Raw genomic sequence first — 26,785 nt, 5'->3', positions numbered from 1 at the left:
GCATGACCCTGGGGACCCAGGATCGAGTCCCACATCAAGCTCCCTGCATGGAGCCTGCTTCTCCCTCTGCCTGTGTCTCTGCCTCTCTCTCCGTCTCTCATGAATAAATACAATCTTTAAAAAAAAAAAAAAAACTTACACAAGCAGGAAAGGGGAAAATATGAAGTGGTCTGCCGGGTGAGCCCTGCCCCCTCTTTGATGAGCTTTGTAGATACCCTACTTGACTTCCGCTTCCAGCTCGCCAGCCAAAACTTTGCCACTCACCCACTCCCATCTGTCCACCTGAGAGGCTGGGGAAAGTAACTGATCCTATTTGCTGACCTGAACATACTGATGTTTGCAGTAAAATAAAAGTTTATTAGCCAGGAAGAAGGGGGAAATGGCTGTGGATAGCCATGTAGCTCCTTCTGTAGGAATGAAGAAGGGACTGGCTAAGATTTCCTGGTCTCAGGGGTCCCTATGCGAGGGACAGATGCAAGGAAGCAGGAAGTCTGGAGAAAGGAAGCTGACCCAACTTCATTCCATCTGCATTCACTTCCTTAGGAGCGGAGATCATAAAAAGTGACCACAAAAGACATTCACTATAAATGTGCTTTCATCCTAGAGGGAACATGGCCAGATCTTGAGATAATTTTAGAAGGGCAAAGGAAGAATAGGGAAGTGGTAGGATGGACAATTTGTGAACATGAACTATAAATGAGGGTGAAGGAGGACTTCCCTTCACATTTTACTTGCTTTCTACCTTCCTTACAAGGCCAGCTTGCCTACACTGAAAAATATCCCCAGCATGTTGTTTAAATGAAACTGTTTCTAAGTTAAATCCAAAAATTTTTTTTTAAGATTTATTTATTTACTTATTCATGAGAGACACAGAGAGGCAGAGACACAGGCAGAGGGAGAAGCAGGCTCCATGCAGGGAGCCCAATGTGGGACTTGATCCCAGGACCCCAGGATCACGACCTGAGCTGAAGACAGATGCTCAACCACTGAGCCACCCAGGGATCCCCCAAATATAAAGATAATAAACTTTTGAGGAATACCTTTTGAAAGCTACCATGTAAACCCACATGAAGGAGGAAACAGCTGAACACTTCAAGGTGCTAAATTAAAACAAAACAACAAAACGACAAAAAACCAAAACCATAGGAAAAACTCTCATGCATTAAATATATACATGTGTATGACACATTTAAAGATTGTGATTGTGAGGGTTCATTTTATGTTATGTGTCTACTCAACTGGTCATGGGTTGCCGAGATTAAATCTATTTCTGGGTGTGTCTGGGTGTTTCTGGATGAGATTAGCAGTTGAATTCATTGACTTCAGCAAATTGATTGCTCTCCCCAGTGTGGGTGAGCATCATCCAATTCATTGAGGGCCTGAATCGGACAAAAGGTAGAGGAAGGAGGAATTTACTTTTTATTTTTTCTGCCTCACTGATTAAGCTGGGACATCTCATTTCACCTCCTGTCCATAGACTAGGTTTTACATCATCGTCTCCCCTGGTTCTAGGCCTTTGGACGCTAGCTAAATTATGCCACTGGCTCTCAGTTTCCAGCTTACAGATAGCAGATGGGACTTCTCAGCCTCCACAATCATGTGAGCCAATTACCCATAAAAAACTTCCACAAATCTATATCAGTATCTGTTTTATTGGTTTTGTTTCTTTGGAGAACCCTAAGACAGTGATCTTTGGGGGAAATTGCTGATATTTCCATTATCCTGATTTTAAGATACTAATTTCAGCATTGCAAATGACTCTTGATTTTTTTTCAATATTTTTTCAGTTTTGACATTAGTATGAATTTATTCTTACGCATTTCTTTATTTTTGCACCTGAAGTTTGTCTCTCAGGCACAGTGAAGGAACATCGTACCCCAGTGCACTTTCTCTCCCTGTGAAAATTGCCAAGGAGAATCTCTGGGAGGCATGTTATTGCCTTTCGAGCTCTAGCACCAAAGTTCTGCTAACCTTATGTTGAGATAACCTGGTGATGAAGACTCTAAGGATTTCCTTGGCTCCTAGCAAGAGCTACTTTACCATGCTAACCAAGAGGCTGAGCAATTGGCAGAGCCATTGGCAGAAAGGGTGAAGATCAAAGAAGAAGTAGAAGTAGAAAGTTACATCTCTTGAATCTTTTTTCTGACTCCATTTCATTTTGAGGTGCTGAGTTTCCAAAGACGCTTAATTTACAATCAATGACTACACACCTGTTTCTAAGCTACACCAAGCCGGTACATAACTTGTTCAATAGCTGGACAGACGCACAGCTGAGATGACCTTGGAGAGAGACAGATCCTCTTCACCCCATTTGAGAAGACCCAACTAAATGAGAACAATGGACTGCTCTGGCAGTCAATCCTTTCAGGAAATTCTGGGACACACCTTCAGATCCTGCCTGTCACAGCCCTGTCAGAGCCATCACTATTTCTTTGCTTTGGTGAAAGTTACTTCTTGCAATAATTGGATTTAGTTCAGCAATATCTTCTCATCAGAAAACCCAGGCCTCTAAGTTGCTTGCCTCCACAAAATCCATTTGGCTTCAACAAATCTGTCTTTTCTCATTGCTCTTGGCAATTGGGTGTATGTATCTAATTTCTTTAAGCCAACTTACATGTATCACAGTCTCATAATTACATAGTTCTCTGCATCCCAAGCCCAGGAAATAATTTGGCGAATTGGCACATGTCCCAAGGGTTACTTCTACTGTAGTCAAACTCAGTTCTCTTCTTCCTTAGAAAAGCACCAAGTAGGGGCACCTGGCTGGCTCAGTCAGGGAAGCATGTGACTCTTGACATTGGGGTCTCAAGTTTGAACCCCACACTGGATGTAGAGATTTCTTAAATAAATAAACTTAGAAAAAATAAAAGAGAAGCATCAATTAATCTAAGACAGAAAACTACTGCCAAGCCATCCAGGGCAATTCCTAGAGTGCCAATGACTACTGTGAGAAAGGGAGATGGGGAGCGGCAGTCATTTCTGTTCTCTTTCTCCAGTCTTCCCAGATCCAGAATCAAATTCTATTCTTGCAGAGGCACAGTAGGTCAAAGGTGGAACTGCAAAGGCCATAATCTGCATCCCAGGTTTTTCCATTCTGTCTCCTTTCTGTACTCCTGGAGCCCCTTTCTCAATCTCTAGGTACCTGTTATTCTCTTCTTCTCCACCTTACTACCTCTTATTTAAAAATTTCCTCAACTCTTTTGGTCACTCTAAGCATTGATAGCAATTCAAAGTATTATATCTCCCAAATGTGTCTCCATTTTAGCAGGGATCAAAATCTCAAATTAAAGCAACAGAGTACCACTGAATAGAAGGCATCACCCAACAGGAGCAGATGGGAAGGAAGGGGGCTGCTTGAATCCCTAAAATCACACCATGTAGACAAAGGTATAATCCACCTGCACTAAACCAGCCCTGCCTTCAGGCTTTGGGGCAAAAATGACTTCTTTCCCACTGGAATCTCCAAGGTGACTTTATTTTCTCATCAGATCATTGATCAGAAGGTCCAGGCAATTATCCACTGCTGTTTTTTCTTTGTAATCATAAGATTTTCTCAGGCTCATCTGCTCTCTCAGTTACCTTCACATCTCTTTCAGACCATGGGATGTTTGACTCTTGTTCAACTGACTCTATGGCTCTGGGAATGTCAGTGGGACTGTCTCATTGCACCTTCAAGTCATTTATACTCTGTGCCCATTGCATGCTGGGTGCAGGCAGGTCCTATGATACTGGTGTTTAGGGACAAGTTTCCTCTCCTTTGGTAGACCTCTACCAAGATGGAGGTTCCATCATTTCTCCTCACTCCATCCTCAGACTTGGTCCAGAGCAGGACATTCATCAGATTTGTTCTTGATCTTCACTTCTGCTCCAAAGATCTTTACCAACTTTAGAGTGAGAAGAGCCCAGTCTTTTACAAGCATGCATTCTCTCAAATTTATTGATGAGAAATACTTATTGCCCTAAATTCTTTGAGATTTTAGCCCTTGGTACTCAAAATCCAGATACTGATGCTCCAAGGAAAGGCTTTGGGGACTAAATATATTTTCTCTCCAGCTACGTCCTCTAGCATGAGTTTCATAGTCTATTTTTAAACTGAAAAGCTAGGAATCAATTCTGTCTTTTCATGTCTGCATTTCTACTCTACAAAGCCCATGTTGAGGGCACTGAATACAGAATATTCTCACTACTGCCCAAATGAGAGATGGGTGGAGGTGACAGGAGATCCTAGAAACAGAAAATTCCAGATAATCACAGTGAAATCCACTAATACCTCCACTAGAAGAGCTAGAATTAAAAAGACTGACAATACTAAGTTGCTGAGGATGTGTAATCCTAGCCATCAGATGGATAGATGATTATCCATCTGTCTATACTGCCTTCAGGAGTATAAATTGGAAACCTGCTTACTTTCTACTAGATCTGAAATAGGTATATTTCATGAACCAGCAATTCCACTCTTGGGTCTGTATCAACTGAGTCTTTAGATTCACCAAAAGATAGTGCAAGAGTTTTCACAGTAGTATTATTCATAATAGTTAATACAACAACAGCAACAACAAAACCCCCTGGAAAAATCCTGATGGCTATCAACAGAAGAACTGATAAATTATGGTAGTCTCATAGTGGAATACTACTCAGCAATTAAATTTACATCTGTATGTAATAACATAGATAAAACTTAAAGATAGTAGTGTTAAAAAAAGGAGTCAGACATAAAAAGATATTATTGTATATGATTCCATTTATATGAAGTTCAAAAGCAGGCAAAACTAATCTGTGGCAACAATCAATGACCTTTACAGGTCATTACCTGTTTTAGAGGGGGCATAAGAGAGTTTGTATTCGTTCTGGATAGTGGTGCTGCTGTAGTGCACATACTAAAATCCATTGAGCTGCACACTTTAAGACTTGTGCACTTTCCTATCTGCAAGTTATACCTTGATATAAAAGGAAAAAATTATATAATTTAATATATGTGAGATAATAAAAAAAATATACTGGTGTCTGCCCTGGCTCCAAGCACAGTGCTCCCAAAACCTTTGCATTTTCCTAAGTGAAAAGAGTGTCTTTTTTCTAATGAGGCAATTCTGAATGTGCTCCAGGATGGCTCCTGGATGGGGGCTGATGGTTCAAAAGACCAAACCACAATTAGAAACTTGGAATTTTCAGCCCCACCCCCCCATTCTTTTAAGAAGGGAAAAGGGCTGAAAATGGAATTAATGATCAATCATGCCTACACAATGAAGCCTCCATAAAAATCCCAAGAGCACAGAATTTGATGAGCTTCCAGGTTGGCGAACACATCCAGACATAGGAAGGCTGATGCACTCCAACTCCACAGGGACAGAAACTCCTGGATTCGGACCCTCCTAGACCTCGCCCTATGTATCTCTTCATCTGCCTATTCATCTGTATCTTTTGTCATATCCTTTAATAAACTCATGAACCTAAGTAAATGTATCCCTGAGTTCTGTGAGCTGTTCTAGCAAATCAATTGAACCTGAGGAAGGGGTTGTGGAACCTTCTATTTGTAGCCAAATCAGGCAGACATTATAGGGCAACTACTACTTGGTTGTAGGAGACCTACTACTTGTGTTTGGCATCTGAAGCAGGGAGGGAACAGTCTTATAGGACTGAACCCGTAACCTTTGGGATCCGACACTAACTCCAGGTAGATACAGTTAGAATTGAATTAGATTGTAGGGGTCAGGGCAGCCCGGGTAGCTCAGCGGTTTAGCACTGCCTTCAGCCCAGGGCATGATCCTGGAGGCCCGGGATTGAGTCCCACGTCGGGCTCCCTGTATGGAGTCTGCTTCTGCCTCTCTCTCTCTCTCTAATAAATAAATAAGAATATTAAAAAAAAAAAAAGATTGTAGGGGTCAAGGTGCCTGGCTGGCTCAGTCAGTAGAACCTGCAACTCTTTATCTCGGGGAGGTTGTGAGTTCAAGCCCCACTTTGGGTGTAGAGATTACTTAAAATTTATTTTAAAAAAGTCTTTTAAAAATGAATTGTAGGGAACTCCACTCTGTTACAGAGAATTGCTTGGTGTGGGGATAAACCTACACATTTGGTGACCTGAGGTGAATTATTTTATAGTAGTAGTAAAGGAGACACACAGGAGGGGAAGATTGAGTTTTTCCAGTTCATTAAAATATGATCCTGCCTCACAGTCTATGTTGTCAGTGCTCAAAGAGTTGTATATGGATGCAATGGACGTGGAGGAGGAAGGACAAAACCTGCCTTGGGGAGTCAGGGAAGGCTTTCACAGAGAAGGGAATGCTTGAAGCAGGACTTGAGGGGCTTATAGGCATTGACAGCTATACGTAAGGGTAGAGCAGAGAAACAGAACATAGAAAAGCAGGGAGGCCTAGCATATTCGAAGATTACAGAGTTTGTTATTTCTAGAGCATAAAATGCAACAACAAAGGATTTTTAAAAAGTATGAAATTGGTGTAGGATTAGACTGTTTACATAGAAAGGGAGCCAATTCTATTGTTCTGGATGTGAATCCACTGAAGGTGAACGAAGGATTGATTTTTATAGAGCTGCTTTGGGGGCATTGTGGTGGATGGGTGGCCAGGAAATGTGTCTGGAGTCAGAGAGACCAGTAAAGGAGGCTGGTGTCTTGTCCATAAAAGAAATGATGAAAACTTGAAAAACAGAAGGCAACAACGGTAGAAATGGAGAAGCAAATGTGGATATGAGAAAGATATCAGGGGCTAATGGCCAGGACTTGACAAAGGGCCAAGGAAGGACCAATACCAACAAGACTTAGGAGGTCTCTGGTCAAGAGAAGCCTACAAAAAGACTGAGAAGTTACTAGAGAGGAAAAGAATCGAAGTGAGCAGAGACAGGAAGAGGGGTAGGGGAGACATGAAAGAGACACATGTGGACATGAAGGAGATACATTCCCACTATGGAGGGGTTCATAATCCACTGAGCCAGTTAGATCAGGATGAAAATACACCTCAAATTACAAGAAGGGTATAGTCTGAGCCGAAGAGAAGATCTGGGGGTTTCTTTCTGGTTTTTCCACTTTTGCACAATTCTTCTTCCAAAGGCTTGAATTCTCTTTCTATAAAACAGGCAACTATGAGATTATCTTATTATAGATAATAATATAATTATATGTAATATAATTAGCAGAGTTGTTTTCTTAGATGAAGTTATGTCTGTAGGATTCTTTGAAGTCCTAGGGAAACAGGGCATTCTTATTTTCTTTCTCCTCATTTTTCCATCATCTATAACTTTTTTAAAAAAGATTTTACTAAAAAAAAAAAAAGATTTTACTTATTTGAGAGAAAATGAGAGGGCACTTCTCTTAGGAGGGAATGGCAGAGGGAGAGGGAGAAGAAGGCTGAGGCTGCCCTCTGAGTGGCCAGCTCGACTTGGGGCTTGATCCCATGACCCTGGGACCATGACCTGAGCTGAAGGCTGCCACTTAATGGACTGACCCACCCAAGGGCCCCTCTATCATCTGTAAAAATTTTTTTAAATTTAAAAAAAATTTATTTATGATAGTCATACAGAGAGAGAGAGAGGCAGAGTGCAGTGCAGAGGGAGAAGCAGGGTCCATGAACCGGGAGCCAGACGTGGGATTCGATCCGGGGTCTCCAGGATCGCACCCTGGGCCAAAGGCAGGCGCCAAACCGCTGCGCCACCCAGGGATCCACTATCATCTGTAAAATTAATAGGTTTCAACATTTGTTAATTTCACTCTGGTCTGAAAAATAAAACTAGATTTAAAATTTCTTGACCTCTAGATATGGCCTCTGAGAAACTTGTTTCAAATGACCACTAACATTCAGCCACCCATTTCCAATGTGTTTAAATTATTTTTCACATATTGGAAGAGACAATCAAATTTTTGCAAATACGAATCTTACGCCCACATTTTAAATATGAGAAATCCGCACTACTCTTTGAATATTTGTTTTTTTTGAGCTCTGAAGCTTCTAGAACTCACCTATTTTTAGAAAATATTGCCATGTGTTCAAAATGCTTTTATTGGTACTGATAAAATATTTAGTAATATCATTTGCCTGAGCTTATTTAATAATTTAGCAAGTCCACCTAAAGAAATCTGGACATTGTCCTAAGGCCTATAGTACAAAACTGACCACCTTTTGAGGAAAATTCTGAGAAGTACTCAGGAACCAGAGAAAAACACATGTGAATACAGCTTCTTCCCCCTAATTTTCCACCCAAGTTTAGGATGATGTAAGGAGATATTTATAAAACACTTCATATCACAGCACATTGTCCATTTATTTTTCTATCTCAGCTTACATCATTTCTGTTATTCAGAGGAGCATTTAGTTTTTCAGTGCATTGTATTATTTATAAATGGTGATTTTTGCAATGGCATCATCACCTACGTTTATGACCACTTGTCGATAAGAAATTGCTATTAGGTCTCTCTCCGCAGAGATGTCATTATCATTATTTATGTTTGGAATAATGCAGGGACACAACAGTTCTTTTTTTTTAAGATTTTATTTATTTATTCATTACAGACACACAGAGAGAGGCAGGCAGAGACATAGGCAGAGGGAGAAGCAGGCTCCATGCAGGGAGCCCGATGCGGGACTCAATCCCTGGTCTTCAGGATCACACCCTGGGCCAGAGGCAGCCGCTCAACCACTGAGTCACCCAGGTGTCCCACAACAGTTCTTGTTAAGTGGTGCTGAAGTTATGAAAACAAATCCTACCAACCTAGAGATAAGTGGATGGAATTAGCCTCATCTTCTCCAAGAGGTTTGTTTGGTGACCAGTTTAATGTGCCAGAGGAGATAAGGTGTTGGAATATACTTTGTGAACCTATAGAATGTTCTATAATTGCTGTGGCAGTGGTAAGGAAGCTAGAATTGAGTTTTTACCCTGTTTTTAATGTTTTGAGGAGTACCTATTGTACAGTAAGTACTCACTGAATATTTGTTGAACGAATGGATGAATGAATAAATAGAAATTGTCTTTCTAAGACCTTGTGAATTGTGAGATAAGAGTAGAAGGCCATTATGAAAACCAAGATTAGTCAACTGTGGATTGACGAGAGGTTGCTAACTGGCAGAAAACTATTTATCAGCCTGTACCCTTGCTATTGTTTTGGGGGAATTGGGAATTGGTTATTTGGGTAAGTGGTGATCAAATACTATCCGCTCATTCTATGTTGCAAGAATATATTTGAGGTAAGATAGCACCTGATAAAACTATTGCCTCAGTAATGATTCCCTTAGGCAGTGGTCAAGATGTACTTCTACTAAAAGCCATGTTGTAAGGTCAGATTAGAGCAATCTAGTTGTACAATACATTCTGTTCTACTTTGTTAACATCTCATTTCATGCCTACATCTCTAGCTTAATATTTTCAAATTTCATACATGTGTGCTTCTCTTTCTTTTTTTATACTTGTAAAACTTAATGTAAGGCATGCTTTTTCATAAGCAGGTTTAATTAAATTCATTTGCTGTAATAGAGAAAGGCCCTGACCCTTGGAGTTAATCATGGAAGGAGGGGAGAGAGCTCCCTGTACCCTGATTTCAGGCCCAAACTGTTCTGCGAAGGCTATGGGCTACACCCGCAATGTCTAGAGGGTTAAGAGGATAATGGTACTTTGGACTTGAGCCTTATAAACTAAGCCTAACATATCTGAAATATCAAAAGGAAGACAAATACAATTTTATATCTTTAAGCAGATAAAAGATGAGGGGTAGAGAATTCTCCTTTAGGGTAAACTATTCTTTTATTTCCTCTGAATTTCATGTAGAACAACAGGCTATATTTCCATTATTTAGAGTTGTATAACAATGTACTCTAAAACATAGTGGTTTGGAGCCTCTCAAGCAGCTGCAGTTGGGTAGTGATCTGGCTGGAACCTTCAAAAAGGTGTCATTCATTTATCTGGAGCTGCAGCAGATTTGACTAGAGGGCTGGGACCTCTATGTACATGGCCTCTCCTTCTATGTGGTCTCTTCAGTAGTGTAGCCTGACTTCTTATGTGGTGGCTTAGAGCTCCCAAAAGTGCAACCTAGATCTGACACAAGGTCACTTCTGGCACATTCTATTGGATACGTGAGTCACAGGGCTAGCTCCGATTTCTTGTTAGAGAGGACTATACAAGTATTTAATGCCAGAAGGTGTGGTTCTTTGGGGGCTATCTTCAGAGACTGGCTACCACGTCATCTTCTAGAATGGATGGACTTGATATGTGTGTCTCCAAGGAGCTAAACTGCCCTGAATGATAATGTGTAAGAGATAGACAGTATATTGCTTTTAATTTCTGGTAAAGGGATGCACGTGTATTGGTGTGCAAATAGACAAGAGATCAGGACACAAGACTCTGAAAATAGCTGGACAGTTGTTCTCTTGAATGAAAGGAGATTATAAAAAACAAACTGGATTGGGTTTGCTATGCCTGACCTGGCGCTAGCCTGTGATCCAAAAGAATATTGAATTGTTTCCACCTCGTGAGAAACTGTTTACCCAGTTGGGGCAAGTTTAGCCCTGTTGATTGGGAATGAGATATTCCTGCTGTCAGTTATTCTGGGAAAAGTTAGGTCTTGGAACAAAAGACAAGGCTGTTGGAAGGGGGATTTATACAGGTGTGAGTGGGGGAATTCCTTCCTCTACTCGAACCTGAATTCTTGGCAAAGAAGATACACACTTGGCAAAGAAGACTCACTCATGAGGTCAGGAAAGAAGTAAAGGTCAGTGGCCTCACTACGTGATTGTAGGCTAGGGTTTAAGCAAAGCTGTGCTCCACAAGGGAGTTATGTGGAAGGTTCAAGGCCTGTGAAGATTCTCGGCCTATGTTATAATTCCTTCGTGTTAACCACCAGCTTCCAGAAAATCTTTATTAAACATCACAGCCTGGTTTCAGCTAGTACTCTGTAGAAACAAGGGAGGGGGTTGTGCCAGATTGGGATGAAGCAGTATAAGAGAAAGCAGTAGCAACCAGAGGGAGAACACTTAGGAACCTCTGGGGGGAGGGATTTGGCAGACCAACTGGTGGCCCAAGATGGCTCAGAGATGGCCTGATCATTACTAAGGAGGTATGGGACAACTGGGATGGATTTTGGAAGCAAGTAAATTTTTCTAGCAATTTCTGTGATACTTGGTGTGTACTAACACTAGGTTTCCTGAAAGCAAACTAAATGAGGGCTTAAGCTGATATAATTAGGCAACATGAAGGAAAAGCAACACTATTTGTAGTCCCTGTTGGGAAAGGCCTAGCCTTTGCATTTAGTTTACAGGATATGTAAGACCTATGTCTCTCTGTCTGTCTACCTATCTATCACATGTGTGTAAAGGGATTTAAAAAATCCTTTAATATTTACCTATAGTAATCATTCTTTGGCATGATTTTTTTTCCAAGTAACCTATGCCCAACATGGGGCTTGAACTCATGGCACCCAAGATCAAGAGTTACATGCTCTACTGACTGAGCCAGCCAGATGAACTAGGCATGATTCTTTTTTTTTTTTTTCCATTATGATTCTTTCAAATTAAATTCCCCATGCAACAATTTGACAGCTAAGAGAGATTTTGGCACAATCTATTTTTTTTTTAACTTTGAGCTTCATGAAGACATATCTATTGAAAGCTGTCATTAGAATCAGCCCTTAAGCTGACCAAAAACCATAACAGATCACTTTGGATTTCTGGAGATAAACTCACCTAGTGCCAAATAATCCCCTCCAGTCATGCTCTGGTCACAAGAAAACCCTCCCCTGTTTGCATTTTCTATCATCCTTTCTGGCTCCTACTAGTACTGTACATAGATGAATGCATGAGCTTTGTCTCCGGGCTGGCACTGACATCTGAGCTTTGCCACTTCATTTCATCCTATCATCTCCCCATATTTTTCTTGAGCTGTAGAATTGTTTGCTTTATGTTCTGGTTTCATAGAGGCAGTTGCTTCATTATGTTTTAGAGATTCATGATAGAATACTTGATCACAATTATTATCTGCTTATAGACGCATTATTCCTGTGCATATTCTTTGTCTACCATTTGGTTTCTTGCACTTTTCCACTTTTTTTTTCCTTAGAGGATCTTTTTACAGTTCCTTGCACTGGTTTCTATTCTTCAGCATTGCAGGAAATGAGTTTTTTCTTGAGCTCTTTAGAGAAAGTTTGTAAGGGGAAGTGTCAGGCTACTTGAAATTTTTCTTGATTTTTTAAGATTTATTTATTTATTTTAGAGGGAGGGGAGGGGCAGAGGGAGACGGGGAGAGAATCTTAAGCAGACTCTGTGCTGAGCTTGGAGCTCCCAGTCTCATGATCCTGAGATCACAACCTGGGCTGAAACCAAGAGTCCGATGTTTAACTAACTGTGCCAGCCAGGCACCCCTGATTTGGGGTTTTGAGTTTGTTGAGTTTATTTCTCCCTAACCAATCAAGATAAACAGCAGTGAAGTTTTTACAACCAAGGACTCTTTTGTGCTACTGCAGAGACAGTTTCTTGCAAACAGGGCCAGTCTCTGGTTCCTAGGAAGACTCATCTCTGTCTTTTAACACCAAACAGGATCTAGGGAAGCTGTTGGTACCAGCGAATGCACACTTGCCCCAATATTGTGAATGAGGGGAGTTAGGTTTTGCCCCTCGATTTCAGGAGTTGCACCCTGCTCTTTCTGAGACACATAGCTACTGTGTCCTCTGGCTGTAGGTTTTTTTTTCTGCTTGCTTCCACATGCCCCCTTAAGTAATCTTTACTGCTTTGGGCAGTCCTTCCAATAAAGTGGAAACCTGGGATTTCAGCTATCTCCTACTTTCTAGGAAAAAGAATTTGTGTCTTTGTTTTTCTGTCTTTTTGTTGCTTTTGGCTGATATCAGTGAAGAGAAGAGAAATGCTTTATATCACCATGTTCGAACCAGAAATAGAAACTCATAGGCTTTCAAGTCAAACAGACTTGGATTTGAATCTTGGCTCCACTATTCACTGTGTGACCTTGGCAAGCTATTTAACCTTTTTGTTCTTCAATTTCCTTATCTTTAAAATGGCCATCTATATAAGGACTATTAAGAGAGTTAAATGAGGTGATGCTTTTAAAGTTCCCAGGACAACACTTGACACCTAGTAGGTACTCAATAAAGAGGAGTTATGACTATTAGTGTCATGGCCACCAACTGGCTCTGTTGAACTTCTAGCCTGCTGTTCTTTGGGAAAAATATTCTTCTAAATTAAAATAGTCGCCTTGAAGAGATCAGTGTTTTCAAAAATGTGTTCAACAGGGCACATATAAGAAATAGTTCCCAGGTATGACTCAACAACAAAGGGGGGGCGGTGGATTTCATGGCCTAAGGGACACCATGTACTGTAATCCACCCCTTTCAGGAATCACAAGGCACATAAATCCATGATGGTGTTGCAATAGGTCCCATCACGGAGGAATGCAATACACATTATCATAGAGCACAGAGAGTGTTCTGACACATTTATGGGAGAGAGTCTCTCCCACACATTCAGGTAAGTGTCTCAAAGGACGATGAAAGAACTGACAACTCTCCTCCCACAGAGAGAAACTGCAGAACTTTACCATTAAGTCTGGGAGTCCTTCTGGGATAGCAAAGGAAACTGCTCTTCAGAAATACTCTGATTTCTTATTTTGGTAAGCATAGCACTTACACATGCTGGGCGCTGCTCTAAGTGCCTTCACATATACTAACTCATTGAGTCTACAACTGTTTGAAGAGTTTATTTATTCCCCTTGAAAAAAGAAGAAAGAATTCTTTCCCAAAGAATAAAGAAAGCGTTCCCTTCCCTGATAAGAAGGATCTAGATGGAAAAAGTCTTTGAAAAAGGAATGTTGCCTTCCTAGTGTAAATGTTACTGGCTTAATTTATGTATTCACTGGTAAAGGAATCAGCATGTATGCAACTCACACTGGTGGGATATTGAAAGAGAAAATCATGTAAGGACAAACTTGGTCCCACTGATTTTTGGGACCTAGGCCTCAGCTATCTACTACTCATGCCCTTCAGGTTTTGCAAGTGGTCCCAACACCCAGGAAAGGGAAGGAAAGGAAGCAGGATTGAATAAAGAGAGATGTTGAGTTGTGATGTAGACTCAGCAAAAGGCTTCAAACCAATCCCACAGGGAGATGTAGATATGAAATAGTTCGCAGAGTTGCCCCAAATTGGAGTGAGGGGTTGGGCCTTTACTTGGGTCGCATTCAATGACTTTTGATTAGCCATCGAATGTGGGTTATCCTTTAAAGAAGCTGATTTTGGGAAAGGCAGTTTTTATCATCAAAGGCAGTCCCCAGAGAGGGCTGACACTTGAGCACTGTCTTCTTGCCACATTTCCAGGAGCTGGGAGAGAAAGTCCTTAATTCCAGGCGAGGACCCAGGTGGTACATTTCCAGGCAGAAAGTTTTGTTTTTTTGTTTTTTTTCCAGATAGGAAGTTTGAATGCACGGACTGTGGAGGGGTGTACTCCATAATCTAGGAGTGATCTCCCTCCCAAGTGGTACCAAAGGGGACGGATGCTTTGCCCGCCTCTTATTCATAGATCCAGTCAAAAGCACAAGACTTGAAGTCAACCAATTCTTTAGACTTAAACCATAGGCTGATTTTTTCTCTCAGCACTTTTTACTGAATCACTGCCATTATTAATGTTCCTGCTAACGTGAATGCAGAAGTCCCCATGAATGGTGCATGGGTTAGAATCTGCTGGATTGATCTCCCCAAGCATCACTTACCCCATTTCCATCACGTTTAGCCTTCTCAGACCATGGTCACCACCAGTCCTGAGTTCATGTACTTCACCAGCCCTGGGAAGAATGGACACAGTCTTTCAGGCCATTGTAGTGCTGCTTCAAGAGTTCCTCAGAGACCTGAAGGAGCTTCATGGCCACAAAGTGGAGTATCTTCTGCTTGAAAGCTTTACAATCTCACCCACCAATCCATGCTGCATGCACACTGGCTTGATGGCAATGAAGGTGTGCTCCACGTCAGCTATGGTTGAAGCAGGCAGGGATGGAACTGGCTCAAGAGGAGGCAAAAGTATTTAATTTTGATGAAGTCCAATGGATTTATTTTTTTATTTTGTCATTTGTGTTTTTGGTATACACACACACACACACACACACATATTTATATATGAAATCATTGCCAAATCCAAGGTTGTGAAGCTACACACCAGTTTTCTTCTAAAATTTTTATAATTTTGACTCTTACATTTAGGTCTTTGATCAACTTTGAATTAATATTTGTACATGGTATGATATTGAAGTTCAACTTAATTCTTTAGTATGTGAATATCCATTTGTCCCAGCATGATCTGGTGAATTTTATTATCATTGAATTGTCTTGGCACTGTTGTTGAAAATCAGTTGACCATAAATGTAAGCATTTTTTGTTGGACTCTTAATTCAGTTTCATCAATTTATATATCAATTCTTATGTACTGTCTATATTACTGAAGCTTTGTAGTAGGGTTTTTTTTTAAGTTTCATTTAAAAAAATTTATTTATATATTCATGAGACAGAGAGAGAGAGAGAGAGGCAGAGACACAGGCAGAGGGAGAAGCAGGCTCCATGCAGGGAGCCTGACGTGGGACTCAATCCCAAGTCGCCAGGATCAGGCCCTGGGCTGAAGGCAGCACTAAACTGCTGAGCCTCCTGAGCTGCCCTTTTTTTAAATTTTTAAATTCAAATTCCAGTTAGTTAACATACCGTGTAATGTTAGTTTCAGGTGTACCATACAGTGATTCAACACTTCCATACGATACCTAGTGCTCATCACAACCAATGTACTCCTTAATCCCCATCACTTTTTAAACTCATCTCCCTGCCACCCTTCCCTCTAGTAACCATTGGTTTGTTCTCTATTGTTCTTGGTTTGCCTCTCTCTTTTCTTCCCCCTTTGCTCATTTGTTTTGTTTCTTAAATTCCATATATGAATGAAATCATATGGCATTTTACTTTCTCCGACTGACTTATCTCACTTAGCATAATACTCTCTAGCTAGCTCTCCACGTTGTTGCAAATGGCAAGATTTCATTCTTTTTTATGGCTGAGTAATATTCTAGTGGTGTGTGTATGTGTGTGTGTGTGTGTGTGTGTGTGTGTACCACGTCTTCTTTATCCATTCTTTAGTCAGTGGACACTTGAGCTGTCTCTGTAATTTGGCTATTGTAGGTAATGCTGATATAAACACCGGGATGCATATATTCCTTTGAGTTAGTATATTTTGTTTTCTTTGGGTAAATACCTAGTAATGTATTGCCGGATCTTAGGGTAGTTCTATTTTTAACTTTTTGAGGAACCTCCATACTGTTTTCCAGTTTGCATTCCCACCAACAGTACAAGTACTCCTCCACATCCTCACCGACACCTGTTTCTTATGTTGTTGATTTTAGCCATTCTGACAGGTGTGAGGTGATATCTCCTTGTAGTTTTGATTGGTATTTCCCTGATGATCAGTGATGTTGAGCATCTTTTTATGTGTCTGTTTGCCATTTGTGTATCCTTGGAAAAATGACTCTCCATGCCTTCTGCCCATTTTTTAACTGGATTATTCATTTTGGGGGAATTGTTTTATAAGTTCTTTATATATTTTGGATGTTAACTCTTTATCAGACATGTCAATTGCAAATATCTTCTCCCATTCCCTACGTTGCCTTTTAGTTTTGTTGATTGTTCCTTTGCTGTGCAGAAATTTTTTATTTTGGGACACCTGGGTGGCTCAGTGGTTGAGCATCTGCCTTTGGCTCAAGGTGTGATCCCAGGATCCTGGGATCGATTCCTGCATCAGGCTTTCCATGAGGAGCCTACTTCTCTCTCTGCCTATGTCTCTGCCTCTCTCTCTGTGTCTCTCATGAATAAATAAATAAAATTTTAAAAGAGAAGAAACTTTTATTTTTTTATTTTTTTAAAATAAATTAATTTTTTATTGGTGTTCAATTTACCAACATACAGAATAACACCCAGTGCTCATCCCGTCAAGTGCCCCCCTCAGTGCCCGTCACCCATTCACCCCCACCCCCCGCCCTCCTCCCCTTCCACCACCCCTAGTTCATTTCCCCGAGTTAGGAGTCTTTTTCTTCTCCCTTCCCTTACATTCCCTTTCACTATTATTTATATTCCCCAAATGAATGAGAACATACACTGTTTGTCCTTCTCCGATTGACTTACTTAGCATAATACCCTCCAGTTCCATCCACGTTGAAGCAAATGGTGGGTATTTGTCATTTCTAATAGCTGAGTAATATCCCATTGTATACATAAACCACATCTTCTTTATCCATTCATCTTTCGATGGACACCGAGGCTCCTTCCACAGTTTGGCTATTGTGGACATTGCTGCTAGAAACATCGGGGTGCAGGTGTCCCGGCATTTCATTGCATCTGAATCTTTTGGGGTAGTGCAATTGCTGGGTCATAGAGCAGATCTATTTTTAACTCTTTGAGGAACCTCCACACAGTTTTCCAGAGTGGCTGCACCAGTTCACATTCCCACCAACAGTGTAAGAGGGTTCCCTTTTCTCCGCATCCTCTCCAACATTTGTGGTTTCCTGCCTTGTTAATTTTCCCCATTCTCACTGGTGTGAGGTGGTATCTTATTGTGGTTTTGATTTGTATTTCCCTGATGGCAAGTGATGCAGAGCATTTTCTCATGTGCATGTTGGCCATGTCTATGTCTTCCTCTGTGAGATTTCTGTTCATGTCTTTTGCCCATTTCATGATTGGATTGTTTGTTTCTTTGGTGTTGAGTTTAAGAAGTTCTTTATAGATCTTGGAAACTAGCCCTTTATCTGATACGTCATTTGCAAATATCTTCTCCCATTCTGTAGGTTGTCTTTTAGTTTTGTTGACTGTATCCTTTGCTGTGCAAAAGCTTCTTATCTTGATGAAGTCCCAATAGTTCATTTTTGCTTTTGTTTCTTTTGCCTTCGTGGATGTATCTTGCAAGAAGTTACTGTGGCCGAGTTCAAAAAGGGTGTTGCCTGTGTTCTTCTCTAGGATTTTGATGGAATCTTGTCTCACATTTAGATCTTTCATCCATTTTGAGTTTATCTTTGTGTATGGTGAAAGAGAGTGGTCTAGTTTCATTTGAGAAGAAACTTTTATATTGAGGAAGTCTCAATTGTTTATTTTTGGTTTTGTTTCCCTTGCTTGAGACATATTAGAAAGTGTAGTAAGTTTTTAAATCAGTGTCTTCTAACTTTGTTCTTTTTCAAGGTTTTGGCTTTGAGTCCCTTGAATTTCCAAATGCATTTAGGATCAGCTTACCAATTTCTGCAAGAAGGGAGCCAGGATTCTGATAGGGAATATGTGAAATCTGTAGATCAATTTGGGGAGTATTGCCATCTTAACAATAGTAAGTGTTCTGATCCATAACCACAGATGACTTCCCATTTATTTGAAACTTTAATTTCAACAATATTTTACAAGTTTTCAGCACACAAGTCTTGTACCTCTTTTGTTAAATTTATTCCTAGATATTTTATTCTTTTTAGTGTTATTATAAATGAAGTTATTTTCTTAACTTCATTTCTGGATTGTTCATGCTGGTGTATAGAAATACAATTGATTTTTGTATCTGTATCCTGTAAACTTATTGAACTTGCTTATTAGTTCAAATAGTTTTTTTGTGCATATTTCTTAGTATTTTCTTGACAAGATCATGTCAACTTTGGTTTTTTAAAAATATTTTATTTATTTATTTATTCATGAGAGAGAGAGAAGCAGAGACACAGGCAGAGGGAGAAGCAGGCGCCATGCAGGAAGACTCCAGGATCCTGAGACTCCAGGGTCACATCCCGAGCCAAAGGCAGATGCTGAACAGCTGAGCCACCCAATCATGTCAACTTTGAATAGAGATAATTGTGCTTCTTTCTTTTTTAGTCAAAGTGATTTTCTTTTTCCTGTCTAATTTTCCAGGCTAGAACCTTCACCACAATGTTGAGTAGAGGTAGTAAGAGCAGACATCCTTGTCTTATTCCTGATCTTAGAGAGATAGCATTTAACATTTTTCATTGTTAAATATAATGTTAGCTATGGGTTGTTTTGTAATACTTTTGCATTAATTTGCTTTTGTCTTTAAAAAACTTTATTTATTTAAGTAATTTCTATAGCCAACATGAGATTCAAATGCATGACTCCAAGATCAAGAGTCACATGCTCTTCCAACTGAGCCAGCCAAGTGCCCCTATCTTGCTTTTGACTGTAAGATACAGAACATCCTGACTTAAACTGACTAAAACAATAAGAAATTCACTGTATCACTGGTGGGTAAGTCTAGAGTAAGGATGGGCTCCAGTAACAGTGGGGATCAATTTCTTTTTTTTTTTTTTTAAATTTTTATTTATTTATGATAGTCACAGAGAGAGAGAGAGAGAGGCAGAGACACAGGCAGAGGGAGAAGCAGGTTCCATGCACTGGGAACCCGACGTGGGATTTGATCCCGGGTCTCCAGGATCACGCCCTGGACCAAAGGCAGGCGCTAAACCGCTGAGCCACCCAAGGAACCCTGGGGATCAATTTCTTGATGATGTCCTCTAGAATTTAGGTTCTTTTCCACTCCTTCACTCTGCTGTCCTCAGCTTCATCCTACTGTTGATTTTCCTTAGGGTTGTAAATTACTTGCCAGGATCATCAGAGCTACACGGCAGTGCTTCCTTATTGAGGCTCACCTGGCTTTTCTTACAGAGAGGTGTGAGGGAGACACAGGGAAAAAGAGAGAGAAAATGTTCCTCCCAACCACAGACTCTTCATACTCTGTTTATTTATTCATCTATTAAAATTTTTACTTTTTTATTCATCAGAGATACACAGAGAGAGTCAGAGACACAGGCAGAAGGAGAAGCAGGCTCCCCATGGGTAGCTCGATATGAGATTCCATCCCAGGACCCCAGGACCATGACCTGAGCCGAAGGCAGACAGTCAGCCACTAAGCCACCCACGTGTCCCTACTCTACTGTTTAATTGGGCCAAATACCCATTTAGATTGCACACCCACCTCTGGATCAATAATAATTATCAGGGGAAACGAGATGTCTCTGATTTCCCCAGTCATCACTCCTCAGTATATTATAGAACAGGAAATAAGCTAGGGAGATGGAGGAGGACTATAAATACTACCTTTTCTCCTATTAAAATCCTATCAAGTTGTGGTGGAATGGTTCTGCATTTTGATTGTGGTGGTGGTTACATGGATCTATACATGTGATAAAATTGCATAGAACCACACACACACACACACACACACACACAAGAATGCATGTGTAACTGATAAAATCTAAATGAGCTTTGTGGCTTGTACAAATATAAATTTCATGGTTTTGATATTATAGTTATGCAAGATGTCAGCATTGTGGGAGAAAGAGGGAAGGGTGCATGGGACTTTCCCATACAATTTTTTTGTGATTTCCTGTGAATCCATAACTATTTTTAAAAATTATATCCAGTGGATTACATATTGGAGTTTTAGACAGTGATCAGCAGTATGGAAGGGAGATCCATGGCAGATTTAGGAGTAGAAGGAAAGACTTAAAGGTGGCTCAGCGGTTGAGCACCTGCCTTCAGCCCAGGGTGTGATCCTGGAGTCCCGGGATCGAGTCCCAATGTGGGAGGAGTCCCACGCAGGGAGTGTGGAGCCTGCTTCTCCCTCTGCCTATGTCTCTACCTCTCTTTCTCTGTGTCTCTCATGAACAAATAAATAAAATCTTTAAAAAAAAAAAAGAAGGAAAGACTTATTTATATACAGTATCAGTATCAGGTAACTTATCTCATATGACCCTATTAAAAAATTTGAGGTATAAGCTACATAAGGTAAAGTGCAAAAATTTAGTGTAGCTTGAATTTACACACACACACACACACACACACACATATGCTCTTTACTAGCTGGAGTTAATCACTATTCTCATTGCTATTGTAAAGATTAATTTTGCTAAATGGCCCATTTTTATTTATATTCATTAGCACTCTCAGTGCTAGTCTAGGAAAGAAAAAGAAAACAAGTCTATTGATATTGTTGCTTATAGAACTCTGATTAAAAAGAAAGCAAGCAAGAAAGAAAACAACCTAGGTAGTGGCACTTTTCTCAAAGGAGATCAGAATCTCCTTGCCCCCTGCTCTGGAAGACCTACCTCCATCCAGGTTGAGCTAACGCTGGTGAAGCAGCTCTGATGACCCAGATCCTGCACACTAGGCTTGCATCTGCTGTCTTGATTCAGTGCTTTTCAGTGCCAGCCTGTGCCCACAATCCCTTGCCATGTCAAACTTACCACTCAACTTTTTTTTTTTAATGCACCCCATATAAAAAGTTGATTGTATAGATTCCTCAACCAGCAGAAGAGGTAGTATGTAAGAGTGTTGAGCACATTCATTCCAAGAGACAGTAGGTATGAGACACCAAGTTAAAGATGTAGGTGGAGGCAGATGGTACCTCTGGTCTTTTGTCATCTGTCATCTTTTCAACTGCAGAGGTACAGAGCACCTTGTCTGGGGCCTGAAATCTCTGCTCTTCTCAGTGTTTTACATTAAGCAGAAAGCTTAATGGTAACAAAGTTGCTCAAGCTTTTATTTCTGCTGAGTAGGGGCTTTCCTCTCTCAGTTCATGTGATTGGATACCTTAGGGAAAGAGGTCAAACTTCTCATTCTTGAACAAGTATTTTAAATCCAAGGAGGCAGAGATGCTAATGGGAATTGCCCATTTTTAAAAACTTCCTGCAGCTCGCTCATTCACAGGCGCACTTGACTGTGCCAGGACCCACAGCCAGGAAAAACCAGGCAGGGCTGCTATATTTTCCAAGTGGAAAGACAACTGCCAGGGTCAAGGGTCCCGAGGACTGGACTGTGCACCACCTTTGCTGGGTGATAGGCACCTGTGACTCAGATCAGTCAGGGTCCTGCAACAGATGCCACACCAGCAAAGAACAATGGAGCCTGGTTTAATAAAAGGCTATTACAAAGGTGTGGGTAGGGTTAAGGGAAACCAACAAGGGATGCTGAGGACCAGTCCCACCACCAATCACCCCCAGCCCTAGAACTTCACCTTTAGGTCTAAAGAGACTGTGGAAGGAAGTGGTTACAAAGTTCAGACAGAGTTGCTAGGAAGAGGAACTGACTAGCCTGGGCCTTTAGTGGAGGAACACTGCCCATCTGAAGCCCAGCAGGAGGGCAGCCAGGGGCCTGATACCTTAATCTCTCTCTTCTCCCACTTCTAGTCTTCTGCTGTAGCCTCCCATTTTCCTAACCCAACTCACAGTCCTGGAACCAGAGATCCTTGTTGATACCTTTCTTCTTTTTTTTTTTTTTAATTTTTTTTTAAAATTTATTTATGATAGTCACACAGAGAGAGAGAGAGGCAGAGACACAGGCAGAGGGAGAAGCAGGCTCCATGCACCTGGAGCCCGACGTGGGATTCGATCCCGGGTCTCCAGGATCACGCCCTGGGCCAAAGGCAGGCGCCAAACCGCTGCGCCACCCAGGGATCCCTTGTTGATACCTTTCATAAAGATCATCCCACTAAAGCACAGAGTGGGATTGAAAGTCCATCTGGTGGGATAGAGTAGAACATACCCAGCACACCACTCTTTTATTCATCATTGTATAGTTGCTACTCCAAGGGAGCACTGTCTCCCCAGGGAGGGGGACTTCCTACCCACTGGGGAAAAGGAAAAAAGAAGAAAGTAAATTTGTCAGTGGTACTCCTTGAGAATGTTAATTCAGGCTCACACATAGGGTCAGAGTGGATTTAACCTCGCATTTTCTTTCTGCTGCTGTACTCTCTGGGTCCCTGCACCACTCACAGTATCCCCATGTAGGTTTTTGTCCATTTGTTTGCTTGTTTGTTTTAAAGACTTTATTTATTTATTTATTTAGCAGAGAGAGAGAGAGAGAGAGAGAGAGAGAGAGTACAAGAGGCACACACACACACAAGCAGGGGGAGCAGCAGAGGGAGAGGGAGAAGCTGACTTCCTGCTGAGCAGGGAGTCTAATGTGGGGCTCAATCCCAGGGCCCCAGGATCATGGCCTGAGCCCAAGGCAGACACTTAACCAACTGAGCCACCCAGGTGCCCCTCACACATGTAGATTTGATGAAAACAATTTAACTCTATTTCTGGTGGTTATTAGGATGCCACTGATCATCATCACCGTCATCCAGCCCATATGTCTCTTTGTGAGGGATCATGAATGTCATTTGAAGTCCATCGCAGAGAGGCTTTCAAATTAACCCAAACAACCCAATATCCAGAGACATATCCTATAATGAAAACCTGTAGACAGTCACTGAATACACCAGCAGTCATTAAGGTGTTTCTATGGAGGTAGTTTTTAGTAAAGTGGTGGGTGATGAGGGCACTGTGGGGGCTGTTACTTACAAATTTCTCTCCATCTCTCACCCAGAGAAGTAGCCTTACCTCCACTTGATGCAACTGCAGTTGTAGGTGCTTAAAACCTCAGAGAAAACAGAGGCAGGGACAGATCCTACCTATCTGTAAAAAATGATAATTTGTTCACCATGGATTTTTTTGCATTTATTGATTTGGTAAAATATTTCATTATTATCCATCTTGATTGCTGAGTGTCTGGGCATCCTCTTACTTATCTCACCTTAGTCCAAGCGCTGGAGGGACGGCATATTATAAAACTTTCTGGGGAAGAGCCTTCAGTGACCTTACCTATTGTATTGTGAATGGCAATCACTTTAGAACATTTTCCCCTAACTTTTCAGGAACATAGGTAGTATACAACAAAAGATCAACTCCTCTATTTTTTTTCTTGGTGTTTTAAAGCTCCTAGAGGCAATCTAACACCTCCAATGCCTCAGGGTCCCGTCTCCAACTCCAGGCTTGTCCCCCAGCTCCGAAACTCCCTTTCAGCCAATGGACAGTCTTTATTCTGAAGAGAACTCTGTTTAACCCTGAGAGGGAATTAAATTCAAGTTATAAAAAAACAAAACTTAAGTCTCTCTACTTTAGTTTCATCCTGGCCTCTGGTATTTACTCATAGTGCTTTTTTAACAAACTGGTCTGACAGAAACTGATACTGCAGGAACCAGGAGCCCAAAACAAACAACTATATATATATATATATATATAATTTTTTTAAAAAGCATTTGGGTGCAGCCCATGGGTTGTTGAACAGGCTCCCAGCAAGTAAAACCCAGTTCTTTGCAGTAAGCCCACCTACCACTTTATCTTATCACAGAACATCAAACCCTAGCAGTGAGACCCTGACCCTCCAGCCCAGGCTTTCCACTGTAATGCTCTCTCCTACTTCAGTGCCAAACCAAGGATCCAGGGATGCCAGCCTTCACTCTGTGCTCTGCCTTTGGAGGTCTGAGCTGGGGCTTTCCACGGACACACTGAAGGAGAATGGTTAGGGTGGCAGGACATTCTCCATCTACTTGAGTGTTTGGAGTGTTACACTGGGTTCTATCAAGTAGCAGATTAGTAAGGCAGGTCTGCAGGGAGAAAGACAATAACATAATTTGCACTCACTTTCTTTAAAACAAAACAAAATGAAATGAAACAAAACAAAGCTCAGGTTCTGCTTAGCGATCTCAGGACTTGCCCGAAGATAGTCCCCTAGGTGTTTTAACAAGCCCCATCCAGCCCTACCTACATCCCTACCCATAGCTCTTAAATAGTTTGATGTGCTGGTGCTGCCTGTAAGGTCTTGGTACAAGGAACCCAGCTGGACTATGTCTTAGTATGTACCTGTGGTACCCCAAATTGCCAGGGTTCTACCTCTGGTCTAGTATGTGTTCCAGGTCTTTGTTCATTCACCTCCTACAGATCCCAAGTTTGTTTGAGACACATCAGGTGTGACCTTTGAAACTGGCCCCAGGCTGGGCCTGGCACATATCATGTAGACCCAGAACGACCTGAAGGCTTAAGCTGCGTGGGATTGGCTGGTGAAGCCTTGATAAGCACTAAGCTGGCTATTCCTCATGAGGCAAAGCACACTGTTCCACAAGAGGCAGGAGTTGGGTCACCTGGAATGGGTTGACTTGTCAGATTAACGGCCTCAACTAGAGATTGCAGGAGTCTCTTCTCTACTTCCTCCAAGTCAGCCACAGGTTCTGTGTACTGGTATTGTGTACAAAGGTGTTCACATAGTAAGGTCACTGGATGTTCTTGCCCCTTCCTGGTAATGCAGGATCCCAGCTCCCTGCAAAGTCCTCTATGCTTGTCATCTTAAAAAATTCTGGTCAATCAGAGGGAGTTTCTCTTGGGTCCTTATGATTAAGTCAGTTCAATTACAGTGTTGTATCTCTGAACTCTGCTCCCAGTGTCTTTTTTTTTTTAATAATAAATTTATTTTTTATTGGTGTTCAATTTGCCAACATACAGAATAACACCCAGTGCTCATCCCGTCAAGTGCCCCCCTCAGTGCTCGCCACCCAGTCACCCCCATCCCCCGCCCTCCTCCCCTTCCACCACCCCTAGTTCGTTTCCCAGAGTTAGGAGTCTTCCATGCTCTGTCTCCCTCTCTGACATTTCCCACCCATTTCTTCTCCCTTCCCCTCTATTCCCTTTCACTACTATTTATATTCCCCAAATGAATGAGACCATATAATGTTTGTCCTTCCCCAATTGACTCATTTCACTCAGCATAATACCCTCCAGTTCCATCCACCTCGAAGCAAATGGTGGGTATTTGTCGTTTCTAATGGCTGAGGAATATTCCATTATATACATAAACCACATCTTCTTTATCCACTCATCTTTCGATGGACACCGAGGCTCCTTCCACAGTTTGGCTATTGTGGACATTGCTGCTAGAAACATCGGGGTGCAGGTGTCCCGGCGTTTCACTGCATCTGTATCTTTGGGGTAGATCCCCAACAGTGCAATTGCTGGGTCATAGGGCAGGTCTATTTTTAACTCTTTGAGGAACCTCCACACAGTTTTCCAGAGTGGCTGCACCAGTTCACATTCCCACCAACAGTGTAAAAGGGTTCCCTTTCCTCCTCATCCTCTCCAACATTTGTGGTTTCCTGCCTTGTTAATTTCTCCCAGTGTCTTATACTATTACCCTGTGCTACTGAAATTCAGGGCAAAGCAGGGGACAGCACCCTGTCCCCTGCTTTAGATTTTACTTCATTATTAGCATGTGACAGTAGTGTGGTAGGCCAAAAAAATGGCCCTGTGGATGGAATGGAATCTGTGAGTGTTACCTTATTGAGAAAGAAGTTTTTATTAATTATTATTATTTTTAAAGATTTTATTTTTTTTAAAGTAATCTCTACACCCAACATGGGGCTTGAATTCACGACCCTGAGATCAAGAGCCACATGCTCTTCCACCTGAGCCATCTATGCACTCCAAGAAAAAATGTTTTTGTAGGTATGACTAAGTAAAAATTTTTGAGAGGAAGTACTTATCCTGTACTATCCTAGTGAGCCCTAAATACCATCATTTGTATCCTTATAAAATAGACATACAGAGAAGATGCAGACATACACATAAGAAAGTGACATAAAGAGGGATGCCTGGGTGGCTCAGCAGTTGAGTGTCTGCCTTTGGCTTGGGGCGTGATCCTGGGGTCCTGGGATCGAGTCCTGCATTGGGCTTCCTGGATGGAGCCTGCTTCTCCCTCTGCCTGTGTCTCTGCCTCTCTCTGTGTGTGTCTCTCATGAATAAATAAATAAAATCTTAAAAAAAAAAGAAAGTGACATGAAAGCAGAAAGACTTGGAATGATGTGGCCACAAGCCCAGAAATGCTAGGGCAGCCATCAGAAGATGGAAGAGGCAGGGATGAATGGTCTCCTAGCCCCCTGGAGAGAGTGCTGTCCTCCTGATGAGATCTTGATTTCAGACTGCT

At 41.4% G+C, this 26,785-nt stretch overlaps 1 pseudogene; it reads right to left on the bottom strand.

Moving 5' to 3' along the window:
- Window positions 1-14,500: 14,500 nt before the first annotated feature.
- Window positions 14,501-26,785, bottom strand: part of LOC112652178 (nucleoside diphosphate kinase B-like) — a 40,594-nt pseudogene continuing 28,309 nt past the window's right edge.

This window comes from Canis lupus, chromosome 13 (genome assembly GCF_003254725.2).
Source record: "Canis lupus dingo isolate Sandy chromosome 13, ASM325472v2, whole genome shotgun sequence".
Lineage (NCBI taxonomy): Eukaryota > Metazoa > Chordata > Mammalia > Carnivora > Canidae > Canis > Canis lupus.
This window is presented reverse-complemented; position numbering and strand designations above follow the sequence as displayed.